Source organism: Pezoporus flaviventris, unplaced genomic scaffold, assembly GCF_033815535.1.
Source record: "Pezoporus flaviventris isolate CSIRO_AGI_PZ_B2104156 unplaced genomic scaffold, CSIRO_AGI_Pfla_v1 ptg000054l, whole genome shotgun sequence".
Lineage (NCBI taxonomy): Eukaryota > Metazoa > Chordata > Aves > Psittaciformes > Psittacidae > Pezoporus > Pezoporus flaviventris.
This window is the reverse complement of record NW_026892602.1, coordinates 7,520,001-7,546,291: the sequence shown is the minus strand read 5'-3', so window position 1 is coordinate 7,546,291 and position 26,291 is coordinate 7,520,001. Positions and strand designations below refer to the sequence as shown.

The window sequence follows — 26,291 nt, the reverse complement described above, 5'->3', positions numbered from 1 at the left end:
AAAAAAAGCTACAACTTACAACATAAGATCCCAACATGACAGCATGAAATGTGATGAGTGCCTTCTCTAATGTAGATTTGCTAACACAGTCTAGTGAATTTTATAATCTAGTCCTTTGTAATGAAAAGACAATTCACTTTACAGTGTCAAAAACCTCTTCCATAAGCTAATAATCAACTCTTGTACACAGTCCTTCTGAATGTGACCATGTGAGGATTGATAGTTTTGTCACAACTGAGCTGGTGCATCTATCATGACTGATGTTCATTCCAGTACAGAGAAAAAACCCAAACATTCTTACCATTTTGACTAAGAGGAAGAAAGGGAAATGTCAGAATGAAGCCTTTACTACAGCTTCTTCTCAGAAATACCCACCTAAATTTGGGTTTGAAGTCTACACAGACCTTCTATCCAAAGGCAATTTAACTGAAAGCCCAAGGAAAATACTTCCCCATCTGGCAGTGACTGTTGCTCCAAGCTGTGTCCAGATGATTCCTTCCACCCTTACCCTCCAAAACCAGAATGACTATAAAAAATTTAACCATGCTTTTAACTTAGCTTAAGAAAAAAAATCTCCCGACTATGGTTGAAGCCAAATGGCCCTTCAGGCTACTACTGAAGAATCAATTACATTAGCTGTAAGCCTAAGAGAGTCCTGGGGACAATCAGTCAGAGCCATAATAGCTGTGAGGGAATTGTTAAGCAAATTGAGGGATTCTTTAGGTAATTGGGATTGGACAACCAGGTCATACTTAATTTGAAGCATCCATTCCATACAAGTGCTTCAGAGGTATAGCAGGAACTACAGACAGTAAAGTCTAATTGTGCTGCTACTAACCCAGAGCTTTTAAAGGGACACCTCCCATCCCCTAAGCCCCCACCCCCCCACCCATTCTTGTGCAGAATATTTAATAGGATTGTGCTCACTTTCAACTTTCAGCAGAGGGGAATTCAAGCAGCTCCTGCAGGATCAAATCAGGGAGCTGAGAGCCAAGGCTCCACAGCCTTCTGGGACCACTGAGTGCTTATTCACAGCAGAGCCAGGGACACTACATGCTCAGAGCTTCCTACCAAAACTGAGAAGGAAAGAAAATTGCACAATTCATTGCTTTCTTTAAGACAGTCCAAAGATAGTAAGAGGAGGTACACTCTTCTCTCATTGATTCTGACCTCGCATTTAGCATAACAAATGTATGCTTAACTACAAATTCTGATCTTAAAAGACACTCACTACTTCTGCTTCAAGCCCTGAAGGGAGGTTTATGGGGAACAAATTTCACAGACAAGAAAACTGTCAATTCTGGGAGGTGGCTCTGAAGGGCCTGGGCAGAGACCTTGGATCAACTGGATTTTTCACAACAGTTAAACAGGGAACTATTCCAAAAGCAAAAGGCTTTCAATTTCTCCTTTGTTCACTGATACAACTTCCAGAAAAACAACAACAACAAAATACCTGAGGTACACTCAAAGTTCATTGTCATGTCCAGTTTGCTTCTGGAGAAACCTGTTGCAAGCGGCTACTACTGCTAGTATTTTTTTGCTTTTCCGGAGAGAAGCAAGTCATTTGCATTGATACAAGGATTGCAGTCCCAAGAGAAACTAATTCTTCGTTGGACTGCCCTGAAGTTTCAAAAGGTAGACAAAATGAGCCAGCAAATATGGCCCTAAAAGTGCCAACACCAAAGCTGACAAATCCATCCTTTTGTCTCTTTTCCCTCAGATTCTTTTCTGGAACTAATTTGAGGGGAAAAAAATGTAATTCTGGGTCTTCTGGCAAAGAGCACCTAAAATAATTGCCCAGAATGGAAGATTCTACCAGTGCCACATTTCTTTGGCAAGGCAAGAGAAAAACTGGGAAGAGAGGGATAAAGAACAGAACCTGGATGGCTGAAGGGTGCCAAAGCAAGAGCATTACGCCAGTTGCCATTCTGCTTGAAATCTGCACTGAGGAGCCCAGTGGTTTCTGCTCCCAGCAAGCTGGCCATGGCTTAGAAGAGTTGGCTAGAAAAGACTCTGGCAGCACAGCTGATGACAGCAAAAACTCAGAGCAGCAGACGGGCCAATAGCCAATTGGTAGAGGTCAGGAATATCTGATCATGCACACTTCTGCCATGACAGAGATCTCCCTGAGTACAAATCCAGCCTATTTCATGCTCCTGTTTTAGAGGATGTTTTAACTGCTTATCAAGTCAGTTAGCATTTTTCTAGCCTTGACAGAACAAGAGCCAACAACAGACACCAGATTCAATTCTACCTCTAATGGCTGGAGTTGTGACATGATCTGTTCAGCCAGGCTGTGGCTTTCTGAAGTTATCCAGCAGAATGCCAGCAGTCACCCAGCAACAGCAGCTTCTAAATGGGGAAACCACATCAAACAAACAAAGTAAAATCCCTGGTCTGGAACATACTGACTTAACTGAAGGGAGTCTTTCCATTCCACACACTACCCTAACACCAATTTAGGTGAGTGAGTAGGCAAACAGTCTCCCATGAGACTAGTTAAACAGGCTATGGTATACCAGCTCAATTGCCTGGACAACATCAGGAGTCAAAGCCTGGGGAGCACTTGAGGAGCATAGCAAATAACCCATCTACAGAAATAATCATCATCAAAAACAGTCATCCACAAAATTTTTGCCAATTGGTACTTTGAAAAATGAGCCATCACTTATAAAGATAACGGGTGGGAATTCAATCTATGTCATAGCTATGGAAATGTCCATCGCTTTGGACTACAGGGATTGCTGAGAGCACAGAACATGGACTTGGTGTGCTGCAGAAACGGTCTTTCTTTTGACTACAACTCTGCAAAGAAATCTGTTTTGCATGTAGAAAGAAAACTTAAATGAAAAAATGCTGCCAGAAGCAACTTTAAGAGACCTTGCTTGGTACAACCTGGTGAAACTTCAGGAACAGTGAAGATAGTCAAATCAGTACCCACAAGCAAAACATTTACAAGATGACTGATAATGATCTAGCCTCTTACAAGTCCCAAATCAACACAGGAAGCAGTATATTACTAAGCATACATTCAGCAACCAAATAATTGGGAAAAAAAAATTAATACAAATCTGTATGTTTACAACAGACTGTGGTTCTGTGACATTTACTAACCAACTCCGAAGCAGCAGGAGTTTGCAAGTCTTGCTTTCTACTGCTGCATCCTCACAGCTATTACTCATGGTATGTAGCAGATGTGTTTTACAGAGGCTACTTGCAAAGAATATACAGAGAGGCTGCACATAGACTGTCAAGATTAGAAACACCAGGTATCTCAATGATGTATTCATATGGCCACTAGTGGTAAAGAAGACTTCAGCCTCTTCTGCTGGAGAGGACTCTGATAGAAAGTATCTGAGCACCATGGAACACTTCTATGCAATGAATTGAAGGCAAAATTCCAGATTCCTTGTTCACGATGGCAGTACTGTTTGAAGTTTTGGCTTCATGTGTGCTGTGCCTTTCAGTCTTGTATCTTATGAATGCTGCTTTACTTTAGAATAAGGTATGTTCAAAAACTGAAATGTCACCCAGGAGAAGCTTAATTCAGCCACAACATGGTGCTTTTTGCCCATCAGAAGAACAGAAAGTATGGACCCAAAAATGGCAGCTTCAACCACAGCTGATGACATCAGGACACATGTGGAGTTAGCTGGTGTAAACACTGGGAGATCCCAACCTCTTCCATCCTGGTCCATTTCTGAAACCAGCAGACTATCTCAGTCCATTACTGCCCTTCAGAGTCAGACTCCAGCTGCCCTCCATGTCCGGTCACAGTGGGCATGGAGAAGAGGGAGATTTGCTTTGACACCCAGGAATAACTGCATAAACTTGGGAGACTGCATTTCAACTTTTGCTTCCGATTATAATTATAATTACTTGGTAATGATCACGTCCCCTTTAGCTTAATTTAAAATGTTTCTGAATTGGAGAGATGAATGACTGGAATTATCTCGGAAGATCTGGAGTAATGGGGGAAAGACATAAAAACTTTTGTTCTTTCAATTCCTACAGTTGGCAAAACATTAAGTAAATACTGCAAACTAATTTTACTCACAGTGGTAATCTTTATAAGTGTAACCTGTAACCAGTTATAACCATAAGTTGCCAGGTCCACACTAGTTGCTAACTGTTTTGATGAATACATGATGTTTAACTTTTGATACAGGGAAGGGAGGAGAAACATGGCACTGTTTGAGCTTACCACACATTACTGCTCTTCCTATACAATGCTTTCTTACAACCTACAAGGCATAACTGCGAAGTGATATTGGAGCCTCAGCACTGGGCTACCTGTTAGATTCATTTGGCGTTACAGCGAGAAGAAGGAATCAAAAACAAAAAATAAAATTGAAGGAAAGTAAATTCTATTTGGAAGACAACAGCTCTGGAGAGAAGATAAGCGAATGTCAGAGTCTCACGTTCCCCTGCTGCCTCTTTCAGGTAGACTGTTCTCTTTTCGTTTCCACACAACACAATACGATTACCTTTAAGAACAAAATGTTAGTTAAAAATCAGAAATAGAAAGAAACTTCACATACTTGTTCAGAGCTGAGGTTAGGGTTTGGCAGTGCCTTGCTCACACCATGCACAAAGTCCCTCTCTGGAAGCGTCAGGAACAATGCTGCTGCTGTGCTGCGCTCATTGGGCTTCCACACTGCCTTGCACTACCAAGAATAGCCTGGATAATCCAGAGTCATGGAGGTAAAATATCTTCTGATTAATGAATGCATTGAAACTTCACAGCCCAAAAGACTTTTGCATTGCTGACTCTTCCCCAGGTGATACTGATATTGTGACTTACAATGCTTCACTATTGATATATCTCTAATGAAAAGTATGGTGAAATCTCCCAAGCAGCATCTGAACCCTAGTTCAGCCACACTGGACAGACAGAATGTCTGGCTTGATGTCTTCTTTCATCACTTTCATTTATCCCATTTTATGAGCTTTCAAGAAGATGGCTGTCTTTACTTTCCTCTGAATGAGAGAGATTATTCAAGAACAGGAAATAAAACTGATCAGCAAGCAAGGAGCAGCTGCTATAACCAAACTAATGATGACAGTGCAACCATCAAAGAGAACTAAGACATTTCTAGTACCTGCTATCTAGCCATCATCTTGGATATTCGGTATGTTTTAAGTGCACAAGCTTAATTTGTTCTTGCACACATTATGAAAGCAAATCTAACGAAAGACCACTATGCACATGCATATTCAAGTGCAATCAGCTACCTACCAAAAACATGCTAGGCCATAAAACCAGTACAGTCAATTTAATCTAAAGAGACATGTTAGATGCTTTTTCCACAGACACTTAGTCTTAAGAATAGTCTTTATGAATACGGGAAATCCAATGGTGTTTACAAGAATAATGGTTTGCAGCACTGGGCAATAAAGGCTGAGATTCTCTTTGCAAACAGATAAATATTTGCTCACTGGTACTGTGTGGCCATCCACCTAAATATTATCAGTGTGCATGTAAAACAGAGCACATTTCGCCAGTTGCTTTATTTCACCAGTTGCTGGAACTAGAATATCTGTTTCCTTTTCTTCCTTTCTAAACTCACTAGTCCATACGAGCAAAAACCACAGTCTGTATCACAGTATCACAGTATCACAGTATGCTAGAGATTGGAAGGGACCTTGAAAGATCATCTAGTCCAATCCCCCTGCCGGAGCAGGAACACCTAGATAATGTTACACAGGAATGTGTCCAGGCGGGTTTTGAATGTCTCCAGGGAAGGAGACTCCACAACCTCCCTGGGCAGCCTGTTCCAGTGTTCCGTCACCCTCACTGAGAAGAAGTTTCTTCTCAAGTTTAAGTGGAACCTCTTGTGTTCCAGTTTGTACCCATTACCCCTTGTCCTATCATTGTTTGCCACTGAGTAGAGCCTGGCTCCATCCTCGTGACACTCCCCCTTTATATATTTATAGACGCTTATAAGGTCACCATAAGGTCTGTACTGATATTGAGGCTACACAAGTGATGCACTGGGACTTAATACTACCAAACACTTACACAGCACTTTATATATTCAGAGTGTTGTACAAACAATAACAAATTAATCCTCACAGCAACTTTAATGGTACCTAAATATTATTTTCCAAATTGGAGCCAAATTGTTGCTCATGTGTACATCCCCCACCCCAACATCAAGAATGGGTTTAGACCCAGAAATCAGACAACAGGACATAAGAATATGCTAGGAGCACTGTCAAAAACTCAGATTAATATTCAGAAGATCTCATCTTACACACACTCTCTTGTACATACTTGCTTTCACTCATTCTTGCTATGCCACGAATGTTGGAATGTTCTTATTAAACTCCTATAATACTAAGGTGACTTAAGCAGGGAGATTATACTGGAAACTCACACCTAATTTTAAAGTGTATAAAAGAATAAGGAAGCCCACCAATATAAGTGGATTGTTTACTTACACTACCAAATCAAAATTAAACAGCATATATCACCTCTACTCTACTGGAATGGCAGAACCCACTGCCTCTAAAAAGGACTCCTCATCATAAGAATTATTATAAAGTTTAAAAGTACAGAACATAAGGATCTGCAAGAATGTATAAGAATAACAGCACCAATAAAGAGGGTTTTAAAATGCTTTTAACAAATAAGTATTAAATGCCACAAGCATTCATTTAGGTTTCAAAGTTTGAAATTAATAACCATGAACAATGAAGACCACAACACAGTGACTGCATATTCTGGACATGCCAGAGGTGCTTATAAAGCCCACTGGTGGCTTAAAGGCTCACACTGAAGTACTGATAAGGCTATATTACCCATCCTCCAGAAAGCATTGTCACAATCAGACTAACTTCATTTACACTCCAGCTGGTTGTGCTGGTATATAACCACAATGGGGGTGACCCTTGTTAGCAAGTAACACTTGAAGTATGGAATGAACAGAGAGAGAACCCACCTGGAACCAAAAAGGGCACAATTCATACCACAAAAACATCATGAAGAGAGAATAAGAAGCTGGCTGCTGAGGTTTGAGATCAGGATGGCACTGGTGCTGGGGTTAGCTGCCCACAGGCTTCCTGTAGCCCTGACAAGGGTTGCTCCTACATGGCAGCTGGCAGTGTCTACCCGTGCAACTTCCTCCAGCCCTGCAGTGAAGCCTGGCAGCCTCTGAGCTCTCCTTGCTCTCAAATGTACCTTTTTCTTTTATGATCAACAGTCCCAGGAGAGACTTCAGAGAAAATGTTGGCCTCTAGTACTCAAAATACTCAAGAGTTAAGTCTGGCATTTTTAGAATACCTGCGGGTAGTCTGGCAAATCAAGTATCCCACATTCACCCATCTCTAATGATGATTATTATGCACCAACAGCTGTCTACAGTTCAATGGACGAGGATCTAATTGATCTCATTAGCTCCCCCCATATAAAGTGAAGAGTATTCCTGCTCTGTGGGTCTGGGGATCCTATGCTGACTGAGGATCTTTTGCTGAAGACCTGGAAACACACTGGTAGTGCTTTTAGCTTGTTTTCAGCTGGTCAAAATACACAGAAACAAACATCTTGTAATATACTGTATAATATATTACAATGTGCCTTTTGTCTTACCAGTTTAATACTGAATAGCTGCGATAGCATTCATATGAATATCAATTTTGTAATAAAAAGCAAGAGAGTGGTGTATTAGTTATGCATTCTTTTGTTACTCTTAGTCTTTAATTATTATTATTAATGCTATTATGTCCAATTTCCCCTCACCTCGCTCGCCCTCACAGTCTCCACTGTGGTGCCCTGTCTCAGGCAGCAAGCTCCTGCTGGAGCCAACAACAATGTTACCCAATTAACCCTCTGGCAGGATACGCTACAGTATATAAATGGTGTTGCTTCCTCTCCTACAAGTCTCTGAACATCATTCCTGTCCTGGTATTACACAGCCAGGGACCTGAACTACTTCCTTCGGCGTGGGCTGTCCACCCGGCACTCGGGTCCTGTGCATGGTTTGCCATGTAGCACATAGAGCCGAAATATTTATGCTTGGGTGAGATGTATTTCAGATTTTAAAAGTTACACTCCCCCCAAAATAGAAAAGCTATTTGCAGAAACAAAAGGCCTGAGTCCATCTCTTTTGGATGGGTGTAGATCCTCTGTCTTTAATAAAGTTATACCTAATTTATAACTGTATGAGAGGAGATTCTGGCCCATAATATAATATGAAATGCTCAGCTTTCTGCAGTTTGCTTATTCATAAAGATTAGTCCAATGTCACTGTGGAAAAGACGCAATGAAAAATACCTATTACTCTGCAGCTATGCAAATGCCAACTCTCTCTTGTTTTTCTAAGAATACCACTGTTCATTTGCTAGTCTACAGCAGATATATTTTTAACATAAAAACACTATATTTAATTGGTTATGGATCTCAGTTCTTTCAGCACTACTGGAAATCACACAAAAACACATTAGTACAGAGCAATTAGTGCAATGGCAGTAAACAACTAAGGCACTATTAAGCTGTGGGTGATTAAATAGTATTACTTCTTTATTTTTTATGATATTAGACTTAGAGAAGATTTTAAACATATATTCCCATTAATATTAATAAATTATATGAAGAGCAGGTGTCTAACTTTCTTAAAACAATTTTCGTCAGGGCACTTCAGTTTATAAGAAGGATTTTCTTTTAACAGAAGAGCTGCCTCTTTATCCAGTGTATCACACTATTTCTTATCTCCCTACACTGAGACATTTATACAATAATATTATTTAATGGGAGTTATGAAATCACACACTGTTCCTTCAGAAAATAATACCCATATCTCAACCACCAAGGAACAAAGAGCTACCAAACTTCCCAAATAATATGCAATTATTTATATCCATGCAAAGAACAAACTGGGTACTATTTGACAAATTTACTACAGTGGGCTATAACAAACACTGTGATAAGTCAGCTTGAATGGCAGTAACCTTCAGGCAACATAAAAGACGAGAATCTGACCCAAGGACAGAACCCTTGTGGCATACCTTTTTAATCTGCCTAGCCCTCACAATCTCTCTGGACTCTGCACTTGTTTATAGATCATCCTCATGGTCTGGCACATCTTTTCCTCGGCATCTGATTAAGTTAACAATGTGCTGCTATTTGCATGCAGATTTGCCAGGCCTTTCTCTACAGCTGCTCCCAAAGACTTGGTCTTTCTCTGTAATGTGATAGCACAGCAGTCAGTAAATGCAATCTTTGTCAAACCCAGGTGTGCTCTTGATTTGGTTCTCATTCGTTCCAAGCAATTTTTCTTTCTGTAGCATTTATAAGGCTCTATTATAGTATAGCCACATCTGGAGCTAAAATTCTTCTATTAATTATATACTTTTACCACTATAAAGACAAATTCAGAGACAGCTACTAACATTTTGTTGTTGTTCTTATTCTCTTTTTGACAGCCTGTATTTTATTTCTGTAGAAATTTAATTTTTAAAGCAGCATTCCTGATTTTTATTTCCATAAAAACAGTAATGTAATCACAAAATCTAAATCTTTAGTACCCCTAGCCTAAAAACATGCTATCAATAACAAGATGAAGTATTAAGCTTTTTTTTAACCTTTCAATACTTTGCATACAAATACAATATAATAATGTCTCTGTCTCAATAGAAGAGTTACTAGTAGTTACAGCTACTTGGGAAAGAAATAAAGTGGTTAAACAAAACCCCCAAAACTTACTCAGTTCCCTACTGCCCACGGGTTCACATCGCAGAATCACCAAACCATTTGTTCCCTCCACAGTCAAAAAGCAGAACCAAATTTGATCAGCATGGTGACTTAAATGCTGTATTTTCTTTGTGCAATGAGGGTAATTTTTCAAGATCAGGTTTGAAGTAGATTAGTGCAGAAATATGAGCTAAGCCTTCACTCTTATCATCCGAGTATGGATAAAGGATGTATTCACCCAGGAGCACTACAAGTTATTTTCTAAGAAAATTTTTCCTACCTTTTTTTTTTTTATGTATGTGAGTACAGAGATCATCACAGTGAAGTAACAAATGGAGACCAGCAAACAGTTTTGACAAGTGAATATTCGCTGTGTAAATGTACTTTCAAGAGGAAATACTAGAAATCTTCTTTCTTAATTTTAAATCTAATTTGTGTTGCAAAAGGTAGGCTTCTTTGCTAGGTAAATACCTGCACATTAGAAGAGGTCAATGAGCTTTTAAATTACAGGAGCACTACAAGAAATACTCACCCCTCAAATGGGGAATGAATTCCATGTGACCAAATCATCTTTAGGTGGTCTCCTCTAACCCCTGGTCAAGTAAGGTTAATGTGGACACAGTGTGCTGAGATCATGAGGTTAGTATGAATTCTTTTAAAAGGGAGTATAAATGGCAAACTTTTTTCCTTAAGCATACTTCTGATTTCTTTTCACTGATTTTTTACATATTTGTATTAAAACTAAAAAATAATGCAAGCATTCCTTGCCTTTGCAGCTGAATTCACTGAAACAGTGATATTTCTGAATCCGTTTTCTTTAATACAATTAGGACTAAAAGTATCAAACTAGCCTTACTCATGAAAAAGAAAATATAGCTGTAATGTTCCTCATGGTGGATTTTTAAAACTATTCTATTGAGGAAATATCTTTTATTTATTTATAGCACATTTTATCTTCCTAAATCACTTATTTCAGATTATTAATTTGGCCTTATGCACACAAACTCCTTTGCACGCACATGCACGTACACACACATATATACACATGCAAAATGGTAAAAGAATCAGCAGCCAGAAGCTGTGTAACCAGATTACATCACAAGTTACAATGGAAATAAATAAAAGAAAATCTCTTTTGCTTCCATAGTGAGGTATTTTAGTGGTGCTGGTTTGACTTTTGGCCCACACACATATGCCAATGGCAAGGCTAACTCTAGGGACTAACAAAAAAGAATGTGTGTTCACAGCTGTACAGTACACCAATACAGATTACATGTTTTCAGTGTTGCGGCCACAACAGAATGCTAATTAACATACTGGAGTGATGAGAACGGCTGTAAGGGCCTTATTGTTCCATTATTTCATGCAGCCCAGCTGCCTTTGTTTATGTCACTTATCCTCTTGTGCCACAGGTTTTTACTCCAAAAATACTATCCCAATACAACGTTAATATTTAAAAAACAAAGAGGTGGCAGATTGTCATTTTTGTGTCAGTCTCAAACTGCAGAACTGTTAAGCTGTTCTGGTTCAGTATTTAGAAATAATTTAACAGCCATATTCAGACATTGCCTGCATTCTAACATAATGGCTGAATACTTGAACCAAGCAAATGCATAACTATCCTGACATCACTTATGAGATTTAGATTGGTCAGTTAATGGAAGTCTTTACCAGAATCAATACCATAACAGCTTCTTGAAATGAACGTGATTTTTTACACAGAGTGCTGTGAACAATAAGTACAGAAATATCCTACCTTTGTATACAGCACAAAGGAACTGGGATTTGAAATTAAGAAGCAATTACAGTTTTTTTTGCAAAGTAATGTTACAGCTGATTATTAGAAATAAACACATACAAAATAAGCACTTTTTAATAAATAGCTGGAGAATATTAAAATTCCACAATCCTGTTATTCCTTTTTTTCCGACTTTTTTAACAGCCATTTTATCTGCTCACTTGGTTATCATGTTGCTGTTAGGGATTAATATTGATGATTGTTGCCAACAATGGTTAAATATTGTAGAAAAACACTTTTTATGAAGGAGATGTAGCCCTATCTGACTGTAAGTAATATTAGTTATGCCTGCTGCTTTGACTTATTTGATGGATTTATGAAAAAAGTGATGTTAAATACCATAATTATTCTTACTTGTATTACAGAAGTGATTGGATGTCTTGTCTGATATTGGCCATATTTGGATCTGGAACCCTGTACTGCAGCTAAGGAGACAATAACTTCCTAGTACAAAAGATGAAAATGGTCCCTATCCATGGAAGCTCATGACTGTCAGCTCTGATCCCAAAAGCACTTATGTTTCTGAACAGAGGAATCCACCAGCATAGACCCATCAACTTCTGTGAAACCACACCAGATTAACTTTACTTAGGGATTTAAAGAAACTAGTTTTTATTGAGTGAGTAGCAACAAGTGTGCAACTTAAGGTGCAAAGAGTGTGGAACAAGGGGAGAAAGAAAAAAAAAGCCCAAATAAAACCAGGATGCTGGTGGTGGTAAGTGCAATATAGTGGTAGGAAGCTTAATATACTGCTACCTGGTTACAAGTCAAAGTTGCCTTTCCCCATTTACTTGGAATTTTTTTTTAAAAAAAGGAAACAGTAATGATAAAGAGGTTTGCAAACACTTTGTTCAATCAGTCTGCCTGTAAATGCTGTCAGATTGAGCTTGGCTAGACCCTGAGATGTTAATGGTGCATTTCTTCCTCAATTAATAAAACAAGAAAATATTCTAGTTCCAGTTTTACAAGTTTAGCTTCATCAAAAATGAGAGCACTAACAACATAAATGTCACCTCAGATCTACCCAGCAACCAAGCCATCTCCCTCATCATAGACACAGTGTTGTTAATCACGAAGCACACAAAAATCCTGAAACCAACCAATTTAGTGAAAAAGCCCTAGTTGCTTTTTAATGAGTTTAACTGGTAATCTCAGATAAATGTGGAACTGCTTGAAATGTCTGCTTATGTAAGGCAGTAATGAGAGGATTTAAAGTTTTCTGCAGCCTACACAGCTTACAGGTGTGGTACAATCTAATGTATAGTAGTTTCTCAGCTACAACCATTCCCTACTGTGGACAGGACATAGACTTTTGTTAACTAGATCCAGGAGCTTGCTAAATTACCCAGCTGCTCTTTGCATAAGGCCCCAGCTAGTTTATATATCAATAATAGTAATAAACTTTGTATACCAGCAGCCCAGTCTATTATTGTGATCCCCACTCAAAGCAAAAGTGGGCCGCTTTTACCTCAGCTACGCTCCTCGATAACATCCCAGGATTTGTCCCTTCCTAAAACTGTAAAAACATTATAAAAAGATACAAGTACATGCGTAATTAATGGAGTTTTGTGTTGTTTTCCAATAGGATGATGTCCTATTTTATCATACAGGCACACAATATCATAAGCCAATCAGCTGGGAATGCATTGGAAAGTTCGATTTTTATTCATACTGATTTACCACCATAAAGCAACACTAGTTGCAGTCACAAAATGAGGTACTGCCAATGGCCTCCTAACAAATTCTGCATGCTTCAAGCTTAGGTACTAAAACTCTTCCCTCCAGATAATCCAGTTATGAATTTATTCTAAGAAATAGCATTTAATTCTGGCATCAATTAAATAAAATTGTTTACAGTATGTAGTAGGTGTGTTGTTAGAACTGTCATAGTCTACTCTAAGAACAACAAGTGTTACACAAAAATGCAATAGCTTTTACCAGACCAGCCAGTATCGCTGTGGGGACAAAAAAGAGCCCAGAAAAACAAAGACAAGATGTGGGGATCAGAAAAAGGATTTAGTTGCTCTAAAATATAGCAATTTTTTTCCCTGCAGAGATATTTGTTGGTTTACTAAAATGTTACATCTCTATAAATTTTGGCTTTTTGAAAATGTATTATAAAAAATAATTGTAAAATTAACACCTAAAAACTCCAAACACACCAAGAAAGCAAATCACTAGAGCTTACACTGTGACTTTGTTGAAGATCAGAAAAACCTGCTATGACTGGGGCTGTATTATTACTTCATAACTTTTAGTGAACAACTTCTTTCAATCTTAGTTTATGAAATCCTATATAAATTAACTCCTGTAGCTTAGGCTGATAAAAATAACAGCAACAAGGCATTAAAATGCTAATAAACTGATTACAAGGTCACGTAAATGGACATGCATATAGCTGCTGGGCGTATTGCGTAAGTAACTTCAGGTGCAAATCATAAAACACTGCAGCTTGTATGTTAAGCACAGGCAGCTACAAGAAAGAGTTATCAAGTTTCAAAAATATATATCCTCTCTGCATTTAATTAGGCAATTCACTTAAAACTATTCCCATTATAATTGTAGATTTTAAATTGCTTTTAGAGCCAAGTTTACCAAAGCCCAAGAATTTTTTAACAGTGGCTCTAACTCTGCAAGAAAACCTTGCCAGCTTCCATAGGATCTGCAAGACTCTTCTTTATTATTTATCTACATTTCATATACAGCATCCTTACCTTACAAACACATTTTCAAATCAACCCTCAGAAAATGGTACTTTTGTTTTCATAGTCAGACAATCTTAGCAAAAATCCTTAGCAAAAAAGACTTAGCCTGAAAATCCTCCTGTGCAGACAAACCAGTCCAGGCACTATATAGCTGTCACAAGGCTGACAGCTTATTGTATGGAGGAGATCATACCTTCCCACAGAACATCCCATGGGAAAAGCTGGGAATGAAAGAAATCCTGATGTGATCCATTCAACTGAGCAAGGCAGCAGTTGCCTTCTGCTGAGAGGACTAACCTGTTAGCCTCATTAAACCTATCATATTGAATTCTGTCCCAGCCCTCTTCTCCCCAGAACATCTCCCACAGACACACTGCTCATGCCCAAGACCTCAGCATCCCCCTGCTCTGTGTTGTCACATTCCACACAGAGCAGTCAGTTTAGTCTGGGAAGAGGTAGACACTCCAGTTGTACGTGTTGTCATGGAGCAGGAAAACACCTGTGGCATGGCAGAGGACTGCCTCTGGAAAGCACACTCTTCAGCAACAGCCTAGCACCATAGCCCTCTCCTCACCAGCAAAACTCACAGCAGCTCCGCAAGGGGAGCAGACAGCAAGTCAAGGACATCTGCATGGGGGCTTTGTGCCTCCACACAAACTCTAATCCAATTACAGCCATGCTTTCATGGATCCTTAAGAGGCTCCAAGAAAAAGATGGCTTAAGACTTGAGCTGCATTCCGTTTTCCTGGTATTTGTGGACCAGAAGTTCATTATTTGCCGCTTCCTATAGTTCCCAACCCACCCATCCCTACCTGCCAGCCCCCACTCCTTCCCCCCACAGTGCTCCATCATCAAGCAGTTCTTCATATGTTTGCCAGAGACCTGCTTTGTTCTGCATCCAATTCCAAGTGGCTGTACATAATAATTTCATTCCCATGCCTGCATTTTCCACCTAGGAAATTGAATCCGTTATGCCATTAGCCTTCTATATTGTCCTTAGACTGTATAGAAGAGCTTCCACAGTAGTCCAGAAAACAGAAGCTTTTTGCAGAAGCTGAGGCCTCCATTTGCAAGAAGATGCTTTTCCACACTAGGATTCCCCTTCTCTGGGACAAAAAACCCTGTTGCATTTCAGCTCCCTAGTGCAAAAATCAGGATTTCCAGACTTTTTAATTATGCTGCATAGAACAGAAGGCATTCCCTTTGCCTTAGAAAATCCCAAGACCAAGGGAATCTTGGGGCTGGATTCTGTATATGAGAAAGTGTTACTCTGATGGGGCCCACCATGCCCTGGACGATCTCTGGTAGGCATCTGCTTTCCACCCTGAATCATGGGAAATGTGATGGCTTCATATTTTCTTTGTTAATTTTTGCTTAAGTTGTTTTAGTTTTAGGTTTTACTTGAATTAGGGGTTCAAGAGAACCTAAAGTTCTGCAGAAGTCTATTGAAGTTGGCACAAACTCAGCGATACTGCACTGCTGAACTGACTCAGCTGCAGTTCAACCATTGATGTCCAATGCCACATTCCCTCTAGCCAACTGAGCTTTTTCCAGTGCTCACAGCACACCCAAAGCATGCACTATTAATCAACTAATGTAAACCCTGTTCTGCCTTATTATATTACAGACACTGGATTTCAGTGTTTGGTGGTATGATATTGTTGTTTTAGAGGCATATTTATCAAGATAACACTGCCACAGTTGGGATGGATTTGTGAATTGTCAAGCATAAAGCACACATCAGCCTTTTAAAGCAAGCAACTGACATTACCATAACCCTGTCAACTAATGTATATGAAGTTATACTTTCAAATACTCAGACATACCTGAGTGCTCAAAATCCCTTATTTTAAGAAGAACAAAATAATAAGAAATAATAATAACTATAGCAATAACTGCTTAGTATTTTTATGACAAAAGTGCTGAAAAGACATTAACTAATTAGTCCTCACAACACCCATGTGAGGCAGAAAAGTATCATTACCCACATGCTACAGATGGAAAACTGACAATGTGGAGTTACCTGCCTTCCTGAGACATGCATGAGGGGATAATCACCTAATGCAAATCCATCAAAAACCCTGCGGGAAAGCACAATGGTCACACAGGTTCAGTTTCCTTTTTGAGGGCTCTGACGCAGTGAGCGTGCATCTTGGAGAGAAGCAGCGTGGAGAGGTGTGGGACAGACAGATGTACCATGCATCTAGAAACTGTACAGCGAGGAGGGAGACACAGCTGCACAGATCATTAAAGGCAGCCTCGTTACTTGAGCTTGACACTTTTCTCTAGAACATCACTCACAGTGATGGGGTTGTGAAGCCAGGATAGAAAGCCAAGTGGCTTCTGCAGAGGAAGACACCTGTACTGAACCCAAATGAATATACAGCTTTTGCAGAACAAGCTTTCACCACATACTTAAGATTCACATGAAACATTTGGCATTTCCTGTACTTCCTTTGCATCTCTGAGTCACGTAGGCTGGGTTTCTTGCACTTGGTACTTTCTAACAACAGCTCACCAATAGCTCACTTAGTGGACTTTTTTTTTTTTCCTTGTAAGATTGTTTGCTCAGTTCTGTATAACCAAGAGGTTTGGGTGACTTGCATAAAGCATGGATAAAACTACTGCTACCAATCACAGTCAGAGGCTGATCAAAGCCAACATTCATTAACTTTGAACACAAAATTGTCTGAATCCATCAGTAACTGCAATGGTGCATAATTAGAGAAGGCATCGCCTATTTCAAAAGCCATGTTATCTAGCTGGACCATTGAGCAGTAGAGAAAAGTAAAGAGTAGAAAAATCTCATATGAAAGAATGAAAAAAACCACAGTGATTTCACTTGTTATGCATGGCACAAGTTATCTCTAACAGTGACACCGATAATAGGGGTCTTTATTTAGAGAGTGCTGAGCTTCAGCAATTCCCATTCACTTTAGGTGGAATTGAGGGTGCTCAGCAGGACTGAGAAAAACAGTGACCAGATAAACTGTAGTGTGTGGTCCAGGAAGCTGGAGAGTGCCTGGATAAAAAGGAAGAACCATAATTAAATACAAACTTAATGGAACACGGACTGCTAGGATCCCGTGTTCTCCCCAGCAGCATTTCTAACAGAGTAAAACGTAGCAATAGTAATCTAAGCTTTATTCCGTCTAGACTCCCTTCCACATAAATAGTCTACGAAAAATAACAGTGAAACTATCAGTCCAAGGGGAGAAAATGCTTTGAAGGAAACCTAAAGTTTTACTTTCAAATTAGAGATGAAGAGATATTCAGAGCCATTTCTCACATTCCTTCACTGATGATGCAAATTTTTTTTGCTGCATGTTGCTCCCGCCCTTTTGCATTTGATCTTTGAGTACTCCAGCAAACCAGCTTCACTAGTAGGAACATGTACGGAAAAAAGGAGCTTCAGTGATTTGCCTGAGCTATATATTAAAGTGTAACATTGAAACATGGTAATTCCTGATGGTGTGTGTCTGGTGTAAGAGGCTGGCTGTATCTCCCCTGTTAGCAGAGCACTTGCTGGAAATGGTTATGTGGGCTTCAGTGCGGGCCTGGGGCAGGACATTCACTATCCCAGCAGGATGAGGAAAGAAACAGACCCTTCTGAGGTCCACAGAAGTACTGCCATCCAGCAAGTGCATGATGCAACTCAAAAGCACCTAAAGCTGGGAAGAAGATTTGAACTGACTCGTAATTTTATTGGGTTTGTTGCTAATAAGCAAAACCCCAAGGAGAGGCTGAGTTTTTAGTCTATTTAGTATAGATTTTCTTTTACAGAGTTTTAGGATAAGCATCTGCTTCCAGTTACAGCTTTTAGCCAATGAGGAGACGTAAACAACAGCACATGACTCCTGTAACTAATCAGCATGGTGAATATTTACAACAAACTGTTTACAATGCAAACAATCAGCAGCCCAAGCATTGCTTCATGAAGAACACTGCAAATAATTTTGAGCAACAAAGCAACATGAGAAAATGCCTATCTGCTCTCAGACAATTTGTGAACAAAATAAATTACTCCCCAAACTCACATAATTTCAGATCTTTTAGGATCTTTGCCACCGAAGTCAATGACACATTTGCCATCAACTTTTACACAAGAAAGCACCCAATATGTAACAGGGAAATATGCTCTCAATTTTTTACATTAAATTGAGTATCACAACCCACCCCAGAAGCAGCCTATCATTAACAGCCATATACAGACCACCAGGAGCCCTACCCTTCTCAGACCAATGAGTTCAGAATATTTTGCAAAGCCTTGGAAATCCTAAATAATCTGATGTAATTTTATTTACAGGCTGAAATTAAGTATCTTGGTAACAGACTGACTACAGAAAAGACTGGAATCAAGTCTCCAAGCAAATTCAGAATCCAACATCATTCTTCCCTTGCACAAGCAATGAAATTTATAGGTCATACAAATTAAGTCAACTTTGTCTCATACTTAAGATGTAGGGCAGACTGAATTTCCAAAAAAAAGTGTGCACTGAATGGAGTCAACTAGAAACTACGGTTAGACAGGTTCCATACTGATTCAATGCTAATTCTAGCTGCTTCTGGTATCTCTCCAGTGCTGCCTCCTAATGTATAAACACAGAGTCCATATGAATGTCCACTGACCCACCAGTGTCACATCAGACAATATTGCCAACAGTTATAAATTTTAGAACCTTTCTATTTTTCCATGGAATCAACATGGCTTCTAATCTCAGTACAGCAAACATAGCCTGTAGTTAGTACGCCTTCCAGGAAAGCCATGTGTGTATGCATGCTGACAGCCAAAGGAAACACTGACTGTAAGATGTATGACATAAAGACAAAGTAGTAGAGGAGTGAGTCTGATAATTATGAATCCATGATTTCTTCAGCATAAGTAACAGAGTAACCCACTTTTGTTTCCCCAATATCTCTAACCAATTTACAGTGACAGCAACAGTAACACACTTATCCATGGGACAGAGAGTTACAAGGAAGAAAATGTATTCAAGTTTTAACCACCTATCTAGATATATTGTAGCTCCTCATCTATGAAAACGAGGGGCAGTTGAAAAACAACCATATTCTGGATCAACTGCTTTACCCTACAGAGTCAGCTGGATCTGTATTCACTGACAAATAAAAACGTAAGTGCAAAAGAAAGGCATATTAAAAATGTTGACAGCCTAGCTGAGGCTATCATTTAAATACCATGAGAACTCATTTTTTCTTGCACATCCTAATACTAACCCCAAGAAAGATTTCCAATTATAAGCTATTTGGGAGAAAAAAAAAAAAAAAAGGCAAAAATTCTTACATAAAACCAAATCAAGCTCCAGTTAATTGAGAGAATACAGCATTGAGGTTTATGCTCACACAGAAAAACAAACAAACAAAAAAAAAGGAAAGCAAACAACAAAAAAAAAAGACAACCCCAAACACCAGAAAAAAAACAACCAGCAATGGCATTATTATATAGACCCAAAGACAGCCACATAAGCATACACACAAAAAAGACTTTTGTATGGCATGCCCTGTATAGTGAGAAGGGTTAAATTTATGTTCCATTACTAGCCTTTCCCCCCCTTCTTTTTTTTTTTTTTTTTCAGTTTCATCTTCTCAGTAAAACACATAACTTAAAATGAAATCAAATATTAAAAATGACAGACTATATAAGTGCTGTGAGTAACTTCAGGTCACGGAGGGAGGGAAATGCAGGCAAGTTGTCAGGCACTATCTGTCAGAGTGAATTAGAAACAATCAACAGAGACTGAAAGGGAAGGTGATTGTTATTAAGCAGCAGGGCTGTGAGCAAGCTACCCAGATGTGGTCATGCATATAAAGAACAGGAAACAGCAGTTTAATTCAGGAAGCACTGGCGAATAGGGCAGCACAAAGGATAAAAGTCCTTTGTCGCTAATAAGCTGGAAGTTACTTTGATAACAGCAGGGTTAGACTCTAGAATAAAACACATTTCTTTCACTACCATACACCATTAATATCACAGAAATGTGGTCAAAAGAAATGCACTGCACAAGTACAGATTAGTTGCAGGGCCTCAACATCAACAGCAACACAATGCCTGTGCTCATATTATCAATTAGGTAAACTCTTTTGACTACCATCTAAAGAACAGGTCAATGTTAATGACTTAAACACAAAATGCCAAGGTTCCAAAATATGTGATTTTGCAAATTAAAAATAATCAGGACACTATTGTTCCAAAAGTGCAACAACTGAATGGTTTTGTGTTGTGTTTTTTCTTTTTAGCCCATGGGAAAGGTGAATAATTGGTAAAGTCTAAATATAATGAAGTCCATTTATGCAGTGACTAAAAATAATTTTATGAGCAGACAAGGCTTGATTTCATAAAAAAAAATTACTTATGCAGGAATTCTGCAATTATCCTGCAGTACTTTCAGGCAAGAGTCTGACAGCAGTTGCACAAAGAATACAGAGATTAGAGAAATAAAAACAAATACCATTACACACAAAAAATCCAAGTTACATGTGATTGGGATTAAGCAAGTGTGTTGATATGAACAAAATCAAGTCTCAGTCTAAAGTAGAACAACTCTTCTACACCAAAGCTGTCCTGGAGACTTTCAAAATTAGAACTAATTCTGTATTTTACTCCCTATTAAGGGAAGAAGCTTGGTGAGCAGGCTCTGAAGAAAACTCAGGGAGCCCTTGAAGGTTCTGTGCAATACTTCCATCTTGAGTTAAACAATGAGGAACTGAAGGGAGACTTCACAGTCTTTGTGCCAGCTCCCTGAACAAGACAAAATTTCATTCTGAAGAGTTCAGAGAGAGACTAAATGATGTATGAGGCATTATAAGGTCTGGAGAAAAATCAGCCCTACCACAGGTAGGTGCAGGCTAAATATACCTACTGTTGGAAGAATAAGCTTGTCAGTAATATTTCTCAGTTTTCTTCTTCACAACTTCAGAATTTCCAAAGGCACACTGGTTTCTTAGTTTTTATGAAGAAGTGGTCTTTTCCTGAAGATGGTTCATCTTGTACCAAGAGATGTTACACGTTTGATACTGGCCCAGTTAGGATTAAAGCAAATACCTGCTATGCCTGAACTCATAAAGGTGTTGTCTGATGGACAGGTAAAGACCCCTAATAACTCATTTCACAAAGTGTCTTAAGATAAAGCTGTTCCTGATCAACTGACAGGCAAACTCAAGTGGCACGCTGAGATCTGCAAAATCTGTCCCTCCAGGCCATATTCCTCTGCTTTGTAAAATTAGTAGCCCAAAGTAGAAGAGGGATGCACCAGCTCCAGTGTGAGGGACTTTCTCTGATTGCTTTGATACACCTCTTCTGAACATGTTCTGAACACAAAAGATACTCTCCTTTGAGAAGCCAGTGCTCGCCATGAGAAACTTTCTTTCCATGAGAAACTTCCCTTACCAAAGGATCAAGATCTTCCACTGTTGCTCACAGGGGAAGAGAAATAGGACCAGGCTTACCACTAGCAGTTCATGGTAAGTTGCTTAGTTATGTGACCCAAACCTGACAAACCTAAGGAAGTAACCTACCAATTTCCAGATCCCACAACAAGCAGGTATTTTGTATGTCCAGCAAATCCAAAGCACTCCGGATCTGGAATCCAGCATGCTGGATTTACTATGCACACACAGCTCTAGCACATGCAATGAGATTCACACAGTTGGGATGCAAAGCATTTACGTATCAATCACACATGCACAGCAGCTTTGCAAAGAAATGTATTGGACCTGCCAGTATGAGGTTGTATCTGATGCCCCTTGGCTTCCAAGGAGCACCTGAGGAAACATGGGTACATGGGGCAAAACCTACCATTCCCAGTCCATATAAAGTTCCTGGAGCTATCCTGTTCAGAATCAGTTCAGCAGTATACTGCAAAATATACACATACTCTAAAATGCTTATTTAAAATAGCATAAAATCATACTGTACTTCACAGGCATTTCTGAAGAAATCATGCTCAATCTAAATAAGCCATATATGACGGCTGAGAATTTATAAATGACACCACACATCAATAAACTAAACACTTAAGTAGTAATTTAAAAGACAGAATGCATTTCCAAATTTTAGAAATAAATCCAGTAGGTTCTATTATATTACACATTAACAATATAAATATTTTAATATACTGTAAAATGTATGTGTTCAATGACTCATGGTAGGTTTGTGTGCTGTGGACAACTGTCTTAACAATGATGTTTATGTGGTCATAACTAAGTTTTTAATTTAACACCCCATTAAGATGAGGTGAGAGGATTCACACCTCTGTCAGCACTGTTGTTTCAAGTCCATCTCCATCTGGGGGCACATTCAACAAGACACAATTTCCCCGATTTACAATGCTGTCATCCTGGAAGAGCAAACCACTTGCTCCTCTTTCCCCATGAACACAAAATGAAAATGCAGGTGTCCGATCCAGTGTATTTGTTAATGCCACATCACTCACTAACATGCAGTAAATACTGAATGAATACAATGGTATTTTCATTAGCTGGAGACATTTCTGGAGAGAGAAATTCGTCTTCCTGCTACACATTTCAGAAAAGAAAGATACTAAGTTAAATACAAAATGTCTTTTTGAAACTAAGGGCAGAAAGTCCAAAATTTTACCAAAATAAAACACACATGCATGTAAAATGAAAATCTGCCCACAGGTAAATTAATTCCCATGGATTTCTGGTTGTTTCACTCTGCCATCAAACCTTTCCAGTTTGAAGGCAGGAGTATTCAGCATACCACAGAACAGCCCCAGAAACTTCAGAGCAAAGCCAAAAGCCTCTACATATCCTTGGGTTCTTTGCAATGAAGACAGTGTTGTGAGATGCAGATCAACTTTAGTTCATACAACTAACGAGGAGAGTTGTGGATATTCAGCACCTATACTGCCTGGGCCTTCAGGCAGGGCCCTTATGCACGAAAGATAAATCCTACTGCATTTCTGCCACTTGCAGTCTTCTAACAGAGAAAAAGCCGTAATTCAGTTGCCCTCAGCCGCAGCCATGAATGGCAGGGAATAAAAAGGTGCACATTCACCATGCAAAGTGGGATCCTGCTGTGCCCATGCTCCTTGTGCATCAGTGGGCACAAAGCCCAGAGAGGGCCCATGGTCACATGAATCTTTGAGTGGCTTCTGGGGTGCAGGCCCAAAACTTCCTAGACTCAGAAGACAACAGCAGCCATGGGGAATGACACCAGGCAGCCTACAGAAGACATCTATGCCTCCCTGATCCTGTAGCTCTCTGTTCGGCTGCTCTACAACCAACCATGAGGATTTTGTCTTCTGCATAACATAGGGAATTTGTCTCCTGCACTAATTCTGCCCCTTCTGAATGCAGAAACTTCAGAACGTGAGCAGCGCACAGGTGATGGGTCTATTCAGGATAGTACTAGATTTTGCTTCTTTTCCTGGGTCTCAGAAAATCTACATTGTTGAGTAGCTTGTTACCAAATCAGGCACTTATTGTATGTACAGATTACATAAACAAGAAGGTCAATTTTGTTTCAAACCTATATGAATATGGTTCTGGGAGTGAATTAACTACTGATTGAAAAGTTACACATTTTCATCTAGCTAATCATATTTTATTTCACTGCATGCAGACAGCAGTGCAATGAAATTAGCTGTTTGTTTGTACATTTTGGAAAATGTTTTAACTTCAAGACTATAGAAAAAAATAGGAAAAATTTAATGCATGTCCAGGTGAGACTGCTAAGGTGAAAATAATCAGGTGATAATAACTGAGCATAGCTCAACAAAACAGAATTGCTTTCCCCTGATTTTTGACCATGCTTTTTCCTCAAAGCATGATCACCCTCCATCACAAATTTTTATTTTGAAGCATAGCCTTATCTCTCATAGCATAAAAACAATCTCACAGACCTAATGTTGCATTTGCTTACCCAGTATAGAAATACAAATGCAAATGCTTTAGCAAGCTTTTCTTACATCAACTGACTGGAAAGAATACACACAGTAACAGTACTCTTTTTATGCAGAGAAGATATGGTATTTTACATAATTTTGGTTCAAATACATATTACCAGGTCATATTTGTCTATGACAGTTGAATCCTACCTCAATATAGGTACTATGTGTATTGAAAACATATGATTAATTCAGAACCATTTCTTTTCTTAAGACAGACAGCTGTAAAAAGATACAAAAGATTACAAAACATTCGTCTGTGGGAGGGGGAGGATCGTACTTCCACAATCCCTTATTGTTCTATCATATCTAATCCGCAGTACTAGCTCCCATAATGATTCCCAACTGGTAGATGAACTACTTTGAACATCCCTGAAGCAGAATTGCTACCCAGTAATGTATCAGCTAAATGTTAGAAGACTCCTAACTCCCCCATCTGTGTTTTACCTCCCCAGAGGGTAAATACATTGAACAGTGATTCCCTTGCCTGGCACACACTTTCTAAACCTTACTGGCAACTGTTGTGATTTCCAGTCCAAGCAGCTCTGCAGTCAAAATCACCAGTTCTATATGCTACAAGGAACTAAACACCTACCTTATTAAAATACTGCCCTTAAAACACACTGTAGTTATGCATTGCCACTGTAATTGTTACCAGTGTAGTGCTGATAACATTATGGAATACAGCTAATATCAGGTTATTGAATTAGTACATGAGTATCTTTTATAGTTAAGTTCAGGAAATTTATTGGAATTAGGAATTAATTGTTTTGGGGGGTTTTAGGAGAAAGAGGTATCTGTAAAAAGTAAATTAAAATGCATAAAGTACTGAATATTTCCCAGGCTATAGGGAAGAAATGTGTGTGTGTGTGTGTGTGTGTGTGTACGTGTGAACAAACAAACCAAAACAACAACAAAACATTAAAATATTCTATCTGTTCTCTTCTGAACTACCATGTCACCCAGACTCATATAACTACAGCTTATTCATGACTGGTTATGAAGAAGTTAATAGCTCTAACTATACAGCTAAAGGCCGAGGGATGAGGCTTGAAGGACAAATACAAGATATTTCTGCTTTTCATGTCATTTGCAATTTATCCACATCCTTCTACTTTTTCTTATTACAGGCCACTTGCCTTTATTTTTCCTCAGTGTCCACTCATCTAATACGAGGATAGTGTTATCACCCACTGCACCCTGATGTTTATTAATAATACCTCAATAAAATAATAATAAAGTCTAATTGAGTATCTCTTTTATCAACTTTGCTACATTGCCATCTATCTGAGGTTCTCAACAGCAAAGATTTAAATGTTTCATTTTATTTTTAACTTTCCCTTTTCCACATTTCAGTAACGTCAGGCAAAGAGGTATGGTTTTACTATCTGAACGAATCATGGTGTAGAATAATTTATGACTTAGGCTTGGGCTTTCAGAAAAGCTATTTCAAATCTTCACTTTGATTTAGTTGTATCAAAACTACTCAAAGTAACAGCAGTGGCTTCTTGGAACCAGAATATGTTAACTGTTCCTCAGTACTTTTGAACTAATGGGTTATATTTATTTGCTAGGAAGCTTTGTACAGCTCCCTCATCCTACTACACCCCAAAGGTCTGACCAGCTAACACTGTTACCCAGGGGGGTTCCAATTTCTTTCCCCCCAAACCCTGAAAAAAAAAAGAAATCCATGAATACAAGAGAGGCAAACATTTTGTTTAATCATCCGTGTATTAATTCAGAAGTTTGAAGTGACTCCAGTAACTTGGCATAAGACTGTGTCCGCAGTTGTTACGCACATAAAGCCCCCACCCCTCCCAAAACAATTCTTCAATGAAAAAGAGGAGAAAAGAGGCTGTGGGAGAACACAGGGGAACTGTTTCTATTGGCAGTCTTGAGGAGAGATTCACTTGACCAAGGAATTTCAGGATGGAGACCCTAAAGCATAACAGGATGATCTATTTATGGCTTAATATATGGTGTAAAGTACGTTAATATAGCAAATCTTACCTTAGCAGCTTAACTGCATACTTGTTTTAAGGACTGTCAGTCAGCTTAGAAAATACCCAGTGAAATGGTGCAGCTCAGGTTGGCACAGACAGATTGCCAAAGGGGTGTCCCACCTCCCTACCACAAAAGAAAATATAGAAAGAGATGATGTAAAGTGA

General features: G+C 39.0%; 1 protein-coding gene across 3 annotated transcripts in view; it reads right to left on the bottom strand.

Annotated features, from left to right (window-relative positions):
* ZNF536 (zinc finger protein 536) overlaps window positions 1–26,291 on the bottom strand; it is a 348,533-nt gene that overhangs the window by 205,591 nt on the left and 116,651 nt on the right. For 2 of the 3 annotated variants that reach the window (XM_061469112.1, XM_061469110.1), the window contains exon 5: window positions 26,134–26,250. The exons of the other annotated variant lie outside the window; for it this stretch is intronic. The gene's annotated coding sequence lies outside the window, so the exon portion shown is untranslated. The remainder of the gene's footprint in view (window positions 1–26,133; window positions 26,251–26,291) is intronic. 3 annotated transcript variants of the gene reach the window in all.